This window comes from Aedes albopictus, chromosome 1, assembly GCF_035046485.1.
Source record: "Aedes albopictus strain Foshan chromosome 1, AalbF5, whole genome shotgun sequence".
In the NCBI taxonomy this organism is placed as follows: domain Eukaryota; kingdom Metazoa; phylum Arthropoda; class Insecta; order Diptera; family Culicidae; genus Aedes; species Aedes albopictus.
The window spans coordinates 203944302-203956727 of record NC_085136.1 but is presented as its reverse complement, the minus strand read 5'-3'; the positions used below and the strand labels follow the sequence as shown (position 1 = coordinate 203956727).

General features: G+C 41.1%; 1 protein-coding gene across 2 annotated transcripts in view; it reads left to right on the top strand.

Moving 5' to 3' along the window:
- LOC109431959 (protein sidekick-2) overlaps positions 1 to 12426 on the top strand; it is a 288459-nt gene that overhangs the window by 220696 nt on the left and 55337 nt on the right. The window lies entirely within an intron of this gene.

The following is a 12426-nucleotide window of genomic DNA, read 5'->3' as shown; positions in this document are numbered from 1 at the left end:
TCACGCTTTAGGGGGGAGGGGGAGTTTTGCAAAACGTGACGGCCCATACAAAAATTTATAAGGGCCCATACAAAAAGTGTGACATAGGGTGGAGGGGGGTTAAAAAGGTCGATTTTTGCGTGACATAATTTGTGTATCACCCCTAGTTGGCCACCCGCCATCTGTGATACTCGCATCGTTTTTGATTGAGTTTGACGTTTGCCCACTACCGCCACCTAGCTAAAGGTTTCCGTGACTATGATTTGAATCAAAAAATGTTCGATGTGTTACATCTGTTTGTCTGTGGCTTTATTGTCAATAACAACATAGCTATTCAATTAGCCACAGTAGTCGGGAAATTAGAAAAAGAAGTCATCCTCACGCATAATTAGTACACACTGCGGATGATTCTTTTAATACTACCCTGAGTCTCAGATACTACCTAGGGTAGGAAAACAGTTCCATTCGATTCAGTGCTTTAAAACCAGTGCTTATTGGTTCTAAACTAAAACCTTCATCTTTCCAAGTAACCAATGTTCCAATTTTTATGATTAACATACACTTGCAAGTTTCAAAAAGTTCAAAAAAGTTCCAAGCAGAAGGTTGAGGCTAGGTACTTGATACTTGTTGCTTGATGAGCTACAACTTGTAGCGGCGAATCTATGGATCCAATTAGGGTATTGTACCATTTGGGCAGGTGTACCTATTTTGGGCACTTGCCGCTGTAACTAAGTCAATTTCAAACCGATTGATTTGAATTTCTGTACAGAGTTAAATACTACACGTGCCTCTCTATACAAAACTTCAAATCAATCGGTTAGAAATTGACTTAGTTATAGCGGCAAGTGCCAAAAATAGGTACACCTGCTTAAATGGTACAAGACCCTACTTAAGGCAAATATTTGGCCAAACAAGCCCAACAAATGCACAACACAACGTGAAACATGGCAACCTTGGATAAATTATGGTTATGATGCACAGCTTGTCTGTTGTCGTCAATTCGAATACTGTAGCTCTTTTATCCTCACCGTTTCCAAGTGCGCTCTCCATCTGGCTGCTACCATTGTTTGATCCAGAGCGTTAATGATTAATCATAAATTTAATCATGATTAATGATTAATGATTAAGATTAATCAAAAATCAGTAATCGTAATCACCAAAACTTCTCATTTAATCATTAATCATTAATCTTAATCACACTGATTTCACAATTTAATCATTAATCAGTAATCATAATCATAAGAAAAAAAATTAATCAATCATTAATCATTCATCACCAAAAATTTTTCACCATATAAAATATATGATCCAATTTGAATTGGTTCAAATGCTGTTCTTCTTGATTATTTTTTCAATAATCTCCCAGACAGAGTTACCAATAAGAGTAAACAATAATTATATTTTAATCATTTCCTGTTTTTTGTGATTGATTAATCATGATTTTTAATCAATGAGCCATTTTTAATCATTAATCATAATCAATAATCACAGATAAAATCAATTTTAATCATTAATCATAATCATTAATCATCCCAAAAATCAAATTAATCATTAATCATAATCAATAATCACCGAAATTTGAATTTTAATCACCAATGATTAATCATGATTAAAATATTTGTTAATCATGAACGCTCTGGTTTGATCTGTCAGTTAGTTTTCATCACGGTCGTTGCATATGACGGAAGAAGGTGCTGTATTTATCCGTACTTTATAGACATTTTTATTTTTGTGTATTTTAACCTACGCTAATTCTACACTTGCGTCATAAGAAAAATAAAAAAGATCATTCTGTTCCATACTCTCTTGCGGCTGAACAATCACATTTTCCTCATGTTATCTTTTTTTGAGGTGTGAGGTAGATTGGGTTTTCCATAAGAACTCCTATTCCTTAAAGAATGGAACTACGCTCTCCGTTGGTTTTGACAATATTGGCTAATGCGAGGTATGCACTTCAAACGGAATCGCTTAAGTAATTTTCGTTCAGTGCATTATTTAACATGGTCAAGAATGGTCAAGAAATTTAACACATCAAGCCCCATTTGATTTGACGTTTCGTTAAGGCTCCGTACTAGGATCCGGAATAAAGCGACGCTTTATTATTTCTTGAGCGTTTCTTTGCTTGAATTTTCCACGCATCCAGATAGGCCAAGTAATGTCTTGCAATCAGCGTACTACCCATTATGCTTTATTCAGGATCTTTTTTAGACCTACTTAGTTACTAACGCATACACAGTTGGATTGGGGAAGGGCTTGGACGATCATACGATTGATATGTCTTTTTAATGCGTGGGACCGCACCGCACATTCAATGCTGACACGATGAAACTCAATCAGTTCATAAACATTCAACATCAGTTCATAAACATAAACATTATCGCAGTAGCATGACATGGCAGGAATACTGAAATATACCACAGGTGGACTCGTTCGCCGACTACTCTGCGTCAAAATTGCGATATCTCTACTGGTTTCTGAGATATTTGTAGAAAATGTCATATATTGGTATCCAACACAAAAAAACTACCGAAATAAGGCCAAATATTTCTATAGGTCCTAAGTGCAGATCAGAGGATCTCTTTAAATCTTCTCTCTTTCGATTATAACGTGCTTTTATTTAAAAATTTTGATTTACTTCTTGCGTCAGAAGGTAGATGAAACAAACCTTTTCCGATCTACACATCACAAATTGTCAAAATATCCACTGTGACATCGTCATAATTGAAAGAAAATCAGAGCAAAGAGAGCCTTTCTTTTGCAGATTGGACCTTTAGATATGTTCGTCGGTAAATTCGATATTTTTTTTTCAAATATCTCAGAAACCAGTAGAGATATCAAAATTTTGAGCACAAATTTGGTCCAATTGTTCAATTGGGTTCTAGAATCACACAATCAGTCTAGAAATATTATGTTTGAAAGTAAAATTTGAAATGTTTTTTGAAGGTTTGTTTTAGCAAAAAAATTACTTAGGGTAAACAGGTATAATATGCCCCCTTAAGCAAAAATGGCAATATATCTAAAACTGGGGCCTTATTGTATCTATTGTCCATTGCAAATCGTTGTTTCTAAAGTCAGTGAAGTGTTGCAAGCGAACATTGCCTTTGGAGGGGCGGCTATAGGAGCTTTGAAACGTTTTTCGAAAACGCTCCAAAATATGCGTTTTCAAAACGAACGGGGCAATACCTACCTTGATACCTTGTTGGCTACAAAGTAACTTTACTCCAATGCCGAGCGTATAGTAGAGCACCATCTTCGTCGGTCTTGGGCGATGTTCCTCCAGTTTCCCCGAACGTGTAGGGATCGTAGATCTTCTTCAACCGCGTGCAGCCAGCGAGTTCGCGGCCGCCCACGAAGCCGCCTACCTCTACCGGGTTCTCTGCTGAATATTGTTTTCGCTATTCTTTCTTCCGACATTCGCACTACATGTCCAGCCCACTGAAGTCTGCCGTATTTTATACGTTTCACAATATTCGCATCTTCGTACACTTGGTACAACTCGTGATTCATGCGTCTGCGCCACACTCCATTTTCTTGTTTCCCACCGAGAATTGTCCGCAGCACTTTGCGCTCAAAAACTCCAAAAGCTTTTCGGTCTACCTCCTTTAACGTCCACGCTTCGTGACCGTAGAGGGCAACCGGAAGAATCAGCGTCTTATACAGAGCGAATTTTGTTTGCGTTTGCAAGTTACGGGACCTAAGCTGGCTACGCAATCCGTAAAAGGCCCTATTCGCAGCTGCAATACGCCTTTTCACTTCACGGGAAACGTCATTGTCACATGTCACAAGTGTTCCAAGATAAACAAATTCTTCAACAACTTCAAACACTTCCCCATCAATCACTACCTCAGCACTAACACCACTAGGCCTGCTTCTGTCTCTACCCGCTATCATGTACTTCGTCTTGGTAGAGTTAATCGTCAAGCCTATCCTCGCTGTCTCTCTCTTCAGAGGAGCATAAGCTTCCTCCACTGCCCTACGATCGATGCCGATGAGATCAATATCGTCCGCAAAACCGAGGAGCATGTGCGACCGTGTGATGATAGAGCCATTCCTCTGCACGCCTGACCTCCTAATCGCTCCTTCGAGTGCAATGTTGAACAATAAATTTGAAAGAGCATCCCCCTGCTTCAATCCATCCAAGGTCACAAACGACGTAGACACTTCGTCCGCGATCCGAATACTTGATTTTGATCCATCCAGCGTTGCGCGTATCAGCCTAATTAGTTTCGCCGGAAAACCATGTTCTGACATTATCTGCCAAAGCTCATTTCTTTTCACTGAATCGTACGCTGCTTTAAAATCAATGAACAGATGGTGAGTCTGCAAGTTATATTCCCGAAATTTATCTAGGATCATCCGCAGGGTAAACATTTGATCCGTCGTTGATCGGCCCTCACGAAAACCAGCCTGGTATTCGCCGACGAAGGACTCCTCAAGAGGTCGCAGTCTGTTGAACAGGACACGCAACAGTATCTTATACGCCGAATTTAAAAGGGTAATCCCTCTGTAATTGGCACACTCCAGTCTGTGCCCTTTCTTGTAGATTGGGCATATGAGGCCATCCAACCAACTAGTGGGCAATTCTTCATCCTCCCAAATCTTTATAATAATCTGATGGATTGATTGATGTAGCTGCTCGCTTCCGTGCTTAAGAAGTTCGACCGGGATCTCGTCCTTCCCAGCAGCCTTGCTGTTTTTCAGCTCCTTAAGGGCCTTTTTAACCTCATCCAGTGTTGGTGGTTCCACTGCTTGACTGTCATCCATTATGTTTATCCTGTTCCTGGGTGCTCCTTCGCTGCTACCATTCAACAAATCTTCGAAGTGCTCCTTCCACCTGGCTGCCACCATTGTTTTGTCTGTCAGCAAATTTCCTTCCCGGTCATTGCACATGGCGGGCACTGGCGCAGTCTTGTGCCGCGCGCCATTGACAGTTGCATAAAATCTCCGCATATCGTTCCTGTCCATACTTTCCTGCGCTTCAGCAATAACACTCTCTTCGTGTTGCCGTTTTTTCCTGCGGTGGATTCGTTTCTCTTCTGCTCTTGCAACCCTGTACCGCTCTCTGTTCTGCCGGGTACCGGCCACTAGCATTCGACTTCTGGCGGCATTCTTTTCGTTCGTCGCTCGTTGGCAGTCCTCGTCAAACCAACCATTACGTTGGCGTCGCTGAGCGGTACCAATCACCTCTTGCGCTGTTGTTGTCACTGCCAGTGTTGCGAATACTCACTTGCAAGAGTGATACTCATTTGCTTCTATCTCAGTCCAGAAGCATGCTATCAGAAAATGATGTTAGAAGGGCTTTTAGATTGTTGTTTAATCTAAAAGTTTGCCGAATAAAGTAAAGGTCGCAGACGCATACCAAAGTTGTGAGAGAGCTGTGAGTACAAGGTGAGTAAAATTCGTGTAATTTATACTCACCTTGTACTCACAGCTCTCTCACGGTTTTGGTATGCGTCTGCGACCTTTACTTTATTCGGCAAACTTTTAGATTAAACTACAATCTAAAACCCCTTCAAACATTATTTTTTGATAGCATGCTTCTGGACTGAGATAGAAGCAGGTGAGTATATTTTTTTGCTAGTGAGTATTCGCAACACTGGTCACTGCTTCGTGGATACTTCCCCACAAGCTGTTGACATCTCCAGATCCGTTGGTCTCTCCTATCCTCTCGTCTAGCTTCTCATGGTACTGTGCAGCAACCCCTTCGGCTGACAAGCGCTGGATATTGAAACGCATCGTCCTGTTGTTTCTTGAACTCGTGACGCTGGATAATCGCGCCCGAATTTTGGCGGCTACAAGATAATGATCCGAGTCGATGTTCGGGCCTCTGTAGGACCTCACATCTATGACGTCCGAGAAATGTCGCCCGTCGACCAGCACGTGGTCTATCTGGGAGCAAGTGTCACCACTCGGGTGTCGCCAGGTGTGTTTTCGGATATTCTTACGTGCGAAGTAGGTACTGCTGATTGCCATCCCTCTAGCAGCAGCGAATGTCACAAGGCGCAGACCATTATCATTGGTAACAGAATGAAGGCTTTCCGTTCCAATGACAGGCCGAAAGAAACTTTCTCTGCCGATCTGCGCATTTGCATCTCCGATGACTATTTTGACATCTTGTTTTGGGCACTCTCCGTAGGCCTTATCAAGGCTCTCATAGAACTCATCCTTCATGTCATCGGGTTTGTCGTTCGTTGGCGCATAGATGCTGATCAGGCTGTAGTTGAAGAACTTGCCCTTCATCCTCAACACACAGATTCGGTCGCTTATCGGCTTCCACCGAATAACTCGCTTCATCTGCTTCCCGATCACTATAAAGCCAACTCCGCGTTCTGCCTTATCGCCGCCGCTGTAGAAGATGTGGTACTTGAATTAAGTGTTGGCGATGGGATCCACCGCTCGGAATTCGCGTTCTCCAGTTTTGGGCCAGCGTATCTCCTGGATAGCGGCCACATTAACGCCGACATTACGCAGTTCACGAGCCAGGAGCCCAACACGTGCGGGTTCATTCAAAGTTCTCACGTTCCAAGATCCGACTTTCCAATCGTTGTCCTTTATTCGTTGCCGGGTCTGTTGCCGTTGAATCAATCCGTTTACTCTACTATTGCTTTTCTGGGTGTTTGAAGGTTTTCAGCAGGCTACCTTACCGGGGCCGCGCTGCCTACATTGCGTTGAAGGGGCTGCCTTCTTAGGTATAGCTGACGCAATACAGCATTTCATACTCAGCCGCTGGATGCCAGAACAGACGCTGTTTGAGCCGCACCTCCTTGGTGAACAGACGCTCGGATCGTACCTCCTCAATCTAGCTGAAGTCAGAAGGACAACAGTGCCCAGGCTGCACTACCAGCTAAGCACACAACTCTTAGCTGGCGGTCTTTGTCATCGTTTGACCCGTGGAAGCATGAGGTAGGAACTTGTGAGGACCAGAGCTATGTTGGATGCTCTCCTTATCGACTCACCGTTTTGCAGCCCCGAACGGGGCAATACGCCCCACAAAAGAAAAACGTCCAGCCCTGTGATAAAACCAGGGGATAATTCCACCCCATGCTTATCCTAGGAGGAACTTAAGTGTTTAACTGCAAAAAAGTTGCAAAATAACACAAGCGAACAGAACTAGCTTCGATTATAATGAAGTCAGCTTACAAGAGGTAAAATATTACGCAAAAAGCCTCGATTTCTGACTTTTTGCTATTTTTATTGCTTTTCTGTACCAATCAACTAACGGACCAGCTTGACGGCAATAATTCTTCAATATTTAAGATTTCTAATCGATCACGCGTGCGAAAAGCGCTTGAATCGCTAGAAAAAGAAAGAAGGGCGTTTTGCCCCGGTGGGGCGCATTATACCCTTTTACCCTAAACCTTTTGCGGCACCCCGAAATCGCTTTTTGTATAGCTCAATTATTTCGACTTGGGAAATCATATCACGGAGAGATTTTTTAAAATTAGTTCCTCCCTACTGTCAGGGCCTTTGCAGTCCAATGACTTGTGTCCTGGTTCCAGACACCTGAAACAAATTCGTTCGTCACGGCGGATCTTTCTGTGGTTTTTGCTGCTGCCTCTGCCACCACCGTCGATCAATCCGATTTCCTTGATCTGCTGCGTTAGACGGTTAGAAGGTGAATGTGCAACAGCATAGCACCCTTGTTGACAACCCCCCCCCCCCCCCCTTCCCCCCGAGAGCGATTGGCACTTGACCCTCTTCTGAGCTCTCATAGCTCAAACGGACTCGGATAATTTGATATCGGCGAACGGCAACCCATAATGGACGACCCCCAATCGCACTGGAAAAAGGAGCAACAACCACACATTATTTAATCATCGTTCTCATCATTCTACCAAGGACAGGGTAGAAAAGTGAAAGCAGCACAAAGGCAAACCAGTTCGATATAGTAGCCGCCAATTGGAATCGCTCACGTAGGGTGACTCGTGTATTTTGGACAGGCTGAGGATAACGTTGGAAAAATCGTCCCCTAGCTTCCTTAGAAAACAATTGATTGTTTTGCAAAGTTATTAATACGCTTCGAATATGATTGTAGTTTGTGTTCCTGGTGACAAAAATTTTAACGAAAGCTTTTTAAGCCGAGAAAATCACAATTTCCAATTGCCTGTTAGATTTGCCTTTTGGACACCCTCAGGTATATATAATTCGGACAGGGCAATTATATCAGTGTATAGCCTTGAATACTGCTAAATCATGGAAGTAGCATAAACTAACAAATATTTTCTTGCAAATAAACTAATATCTTCGCTTATCATGCATCTATTTTGATAACTATTATAATTTTTGTTAAAATCGAGGAAATATCGCCAGACCCACAGAATACGCCTCCAAGTATGCAATCGCACAGCATCCCCATGTAGTTCGTCAGATAACCAAAATATATTTACAGTAGAAAACTTGTAGGGGTATTAGGGGCATAATGGACACCCTAAGCAAATGAGTATGTTAGGCCTGTATAACAGACAAAAACTTAACATATTATCAGTTGGCTTACAACTTTAACTTGTTTCCTACGTATTTCAATCATTTACAGCTGGTAGAATGTCATTATTGTGAAGAAATAATGAATTGAAAACCGTGTGTTTTTTGGGGCTGGCAGGAAAGGTACGGGGCGAAATGGACACCCATCGGGGCATAATGGACACCCCTGCATATTTTATGTTGTATCTTTGAGAATATCGACCAGTTAAGTAATTTGTCAACGGAGATCAATACCACAGATATAATTCTCCATCTTTGGCGAGTTTACATAACATCAAAGTTAATTAAATAAATTTTAGGCCATAATAATCGGATTGAATTTTTTCAAACTCTCTAAAACGCCTAACAGTATGCAACGCGCGTACATCTATTCATAATTGCCAGTGTTCATTTCGCCCCGAACAGACTACAACATTGAAATTGCTATTTTCAGTGTGTTCTGATCAAAAATATAATACTTCATCCATTGCTAAATCTACGTATACATGTAGATAAGCTAACAATTCACTTGTTTGTATGGTGGACAAACACAATCACTCGTAATACCTTATTTGCTGCTGCTTCGAAATTATAAGAAATCCACCATATGAAAAACATATTTCAATTTCAATGATATTTTGATTATTTTGAAGGAATATAAATGGTACTTTTGAAAAATATAACAATGACTTGTTCCTTTACACTTATGCATTAAAAGTTTAACATAAAATTCAACGGTTTCGGCAAAAACAGGGGTGTCCATTTCGCCCCGGGTGTCCATTATGCCCCTAATCCCCCTATTCTAGATGAAAGTTAAGAGATTGGCTGCCTAATGCTTCTTTATTGAACATTTTTCATCGCACTAATGCTTTTAAAATTCTTACTATTATTAATTCAACGATTTTGAGGTGAATATTGTATGTGATTGCGAAGTGTATGTCGTCTTGCAGACCGGTGCATTTGTGGGGTTTTAGTGAAATAATTTACATTTTCGATAATTTTGAAGTAAATTTTAAATTGTTCAGCGTATTCTCAACGTAAGTCATCAGAATAGGGTCTGTTTGATCCAACAATCGATATTGAGAAGTATCTACTTTTATTAGCTCTCCGGAACAAGCCATACATCGCCGTTCATGTCCAAATTATATTTTTTACCCTAGGGCAAAATAGCTTAAGAGGTTAAGAATTTAAAAAAATCAAGAAGGCATTCACTCTAAAGAAATCTTGTGGGGGTTTTCTTAAATTCTTCAATGATTTCCAATTGGATTCACTAAATGTTGAAAAGAATGTAAACGCGGGGTGCACAGCTCATACCTCGATGTTGTAAAACATAAAAATGATGATCACTAGTTACAATGTACCTACACCATGTGAAGAGCATTGGTAGGTAAAAGCAAACGTAACGTCAAAACGAAAATAATATACCAGGTATCAATGTTACCCAACAAATACGTAGGTCCCAACTTGAGCTTAGGTATAAACATTGTTTGGAAATGTTTGAAGCAAATTGTACCTATAGAAGCCGTATAAGAATGAGATCCGTGCCAATATTTGTCAGTATCATTTCTACCGAGTTAACCACCAACAATCATCATGGCTTGGAGTTCAGCAGCATCCCGTGTGCCGCACATATTTGAAGAAATTTTCCTTCACATGAACCCGAAAGATCGTCTAGCAGCAACGGAAGTATGTCCCGAATGGGAAGCGGCAATCCTGAATCGTAGTGAACTGACGCAAAGCATGGCTCTCAATATTGTACGCAACGATGGCTCACAACAGCGTCTCATTGGTGTGGAAGACGTCGCAAGGAGCAAGAGGAGATACGACAGCATAATCATCACTCCCCGTGGAAAGCCGTACTTAGACTGGAAGAAATTAAAAAACATATTACAGCAGTGTAACTTGAAGTGCCCTGTTAAATGGCTACGGATCGATGGAACGCATGACGTCAAAAATCAGATAATCGTACCTCCGGCGTTGATGACCTTTGGATGGATTTTTTGCAATCTTCAACATTTAGAATTGACGTTAACTATTCGCACGTACCAAGAAGTCACATGGTGCAGAGCTTTCGAAAATTTCAAGGATCTGAAAAGCTTAGTTTTATGTAATGGTCACGGGAAAGCTTTAGAGTCTGCTCAACTTCATTGTCGGACGTTGACCAAGCTAACTCTGAAACGATTTGCCCTGACAAAACCACTTTGCGATTTGCTTGATTTTCCTCTGCTGGAAGAACTGGTCATTGATGAAATAGACGCATCACCACATCTGGAGCTACAATACGGATCATCGAGACGAACATTTGCGCATTTGAAACATTTAACAATATTAATTGCTCGTGTCGCACACTTTCACTATCTAGAACAGATGCCAGTAACTATCGAAGCACCCATCCTGGAAACAGCTTTTCTCACCGACATGCTGCATGACTTTGTTGAGATAATTCCGGGTAACGTGTTCCACCAGCTCACACTGAACATAACCACCTTCCATTGTGAGTACTTTTTATCGTCACGGCTCTTCCAGAAACCAGCTACAAGCGTTTCCACTGTTATCGTTGAAACATCACTGTATCGACCAGTTGCAGAGTTTGCGATGGTGTTCGTTTGGCAGCTTTGTCCGAATACACGGAAACTTATTTTCAACCAGCAACTGGATTCGTTTGAAATGCACATGATTCGATCATTTGCATCCCGCAAAGTGCCGTCATTAACCGACATCGACGTTGAAAAGCATGAGTTCCAACATAGAAGCTTTCGTTTGTAAACATTTTTGCTGGCAATAAAATTGTAACTATAAATGAAAAATACTGACAAGGTTTTTTTGTTGTGCTAAGTCTGGTTGCAGTGTTTTCACCTCGTTTACTAAGTGTAACTGCGAAGTTTGAGTGACTGGATCTACTCTATTTCATTATGCAAGAAGTAAACTTGTCAGTAGACTTTGGCCTTTATCTGGAATCAACAACCAATACGTCATGTTCATGGAGTGTTCATCATAATTATTAAATGAGCTATCGCATATACAACACATAGAATTGTTCCTAGCTTTCTGTTGTTGCTGTAGCACTTGAGAAGAAACGTTGATAATGGCATTCAAGTGCAGCTTCGCCTGTTTTACATCTAGTGAAGGATAATCCCTTTTAATGCTAGCTACATCTATCTAATTACGAGCGCTCAAGTGTCTTTCCGCTTCAAGTAAGCTGCATGCTGTCTAGATTGCTTTCATCTTGTATCAGCTTCTCAAAATGAGCAAAGTTTACCTGTTTGTCCGTGTGCTGCACAAACGACACGAAACATTCACACAACACACCAAGTTGGGTTTATGTTTTAACTTCCGTTGGAATTTCGCTCTATAAATATAGCTTTGATAGTTGACAGCCAGCCACCAGCGATGGAAGACCATACAATGAATTATTCAACGTGGAACATAATTAAAGCCACTAAATCAAACCATACAGCTACTTTTCAGAGAATATAAGAGATGAGGTAATGATGTGTATCGGTGTGACACAAACTTAAGCTCTCAAACATTTGTTGTATTGTATGCGGTTATCGATCTCTAGTAACAAGCTCCACAAGGTATTCCTAGGCCCGGATTAATGATTGTGGGGGCCCGGGGCCCGAACGGTTGTAGAGGCCCCTCGAAGGTACAAATGCGATGAGCAATAAAGTTTTTATTTGTTTTTGAGCAGTAGTCTAAAAATATAATTTGGACATCCACTGCGATGTATGTCTTGTTCCGGAGGGCTTATAAAAGTAGATACTTCTCAATATCGATTATTGAATCAAACAGACCCTATTCTGATGACTTACGTTGAAAATACGCTCAACAATTGAGAATTTAGGGTAAAAAATATAATTTGGACATGTATGTAATTTGGACATGCACGGCGATGTTTGTATTGTTCCGGAGAGCTTATAAATGTAGATACTTCTCAATACCGATTATTTGATCAAATAGACCCTATTCTGATGACATACATTGAAA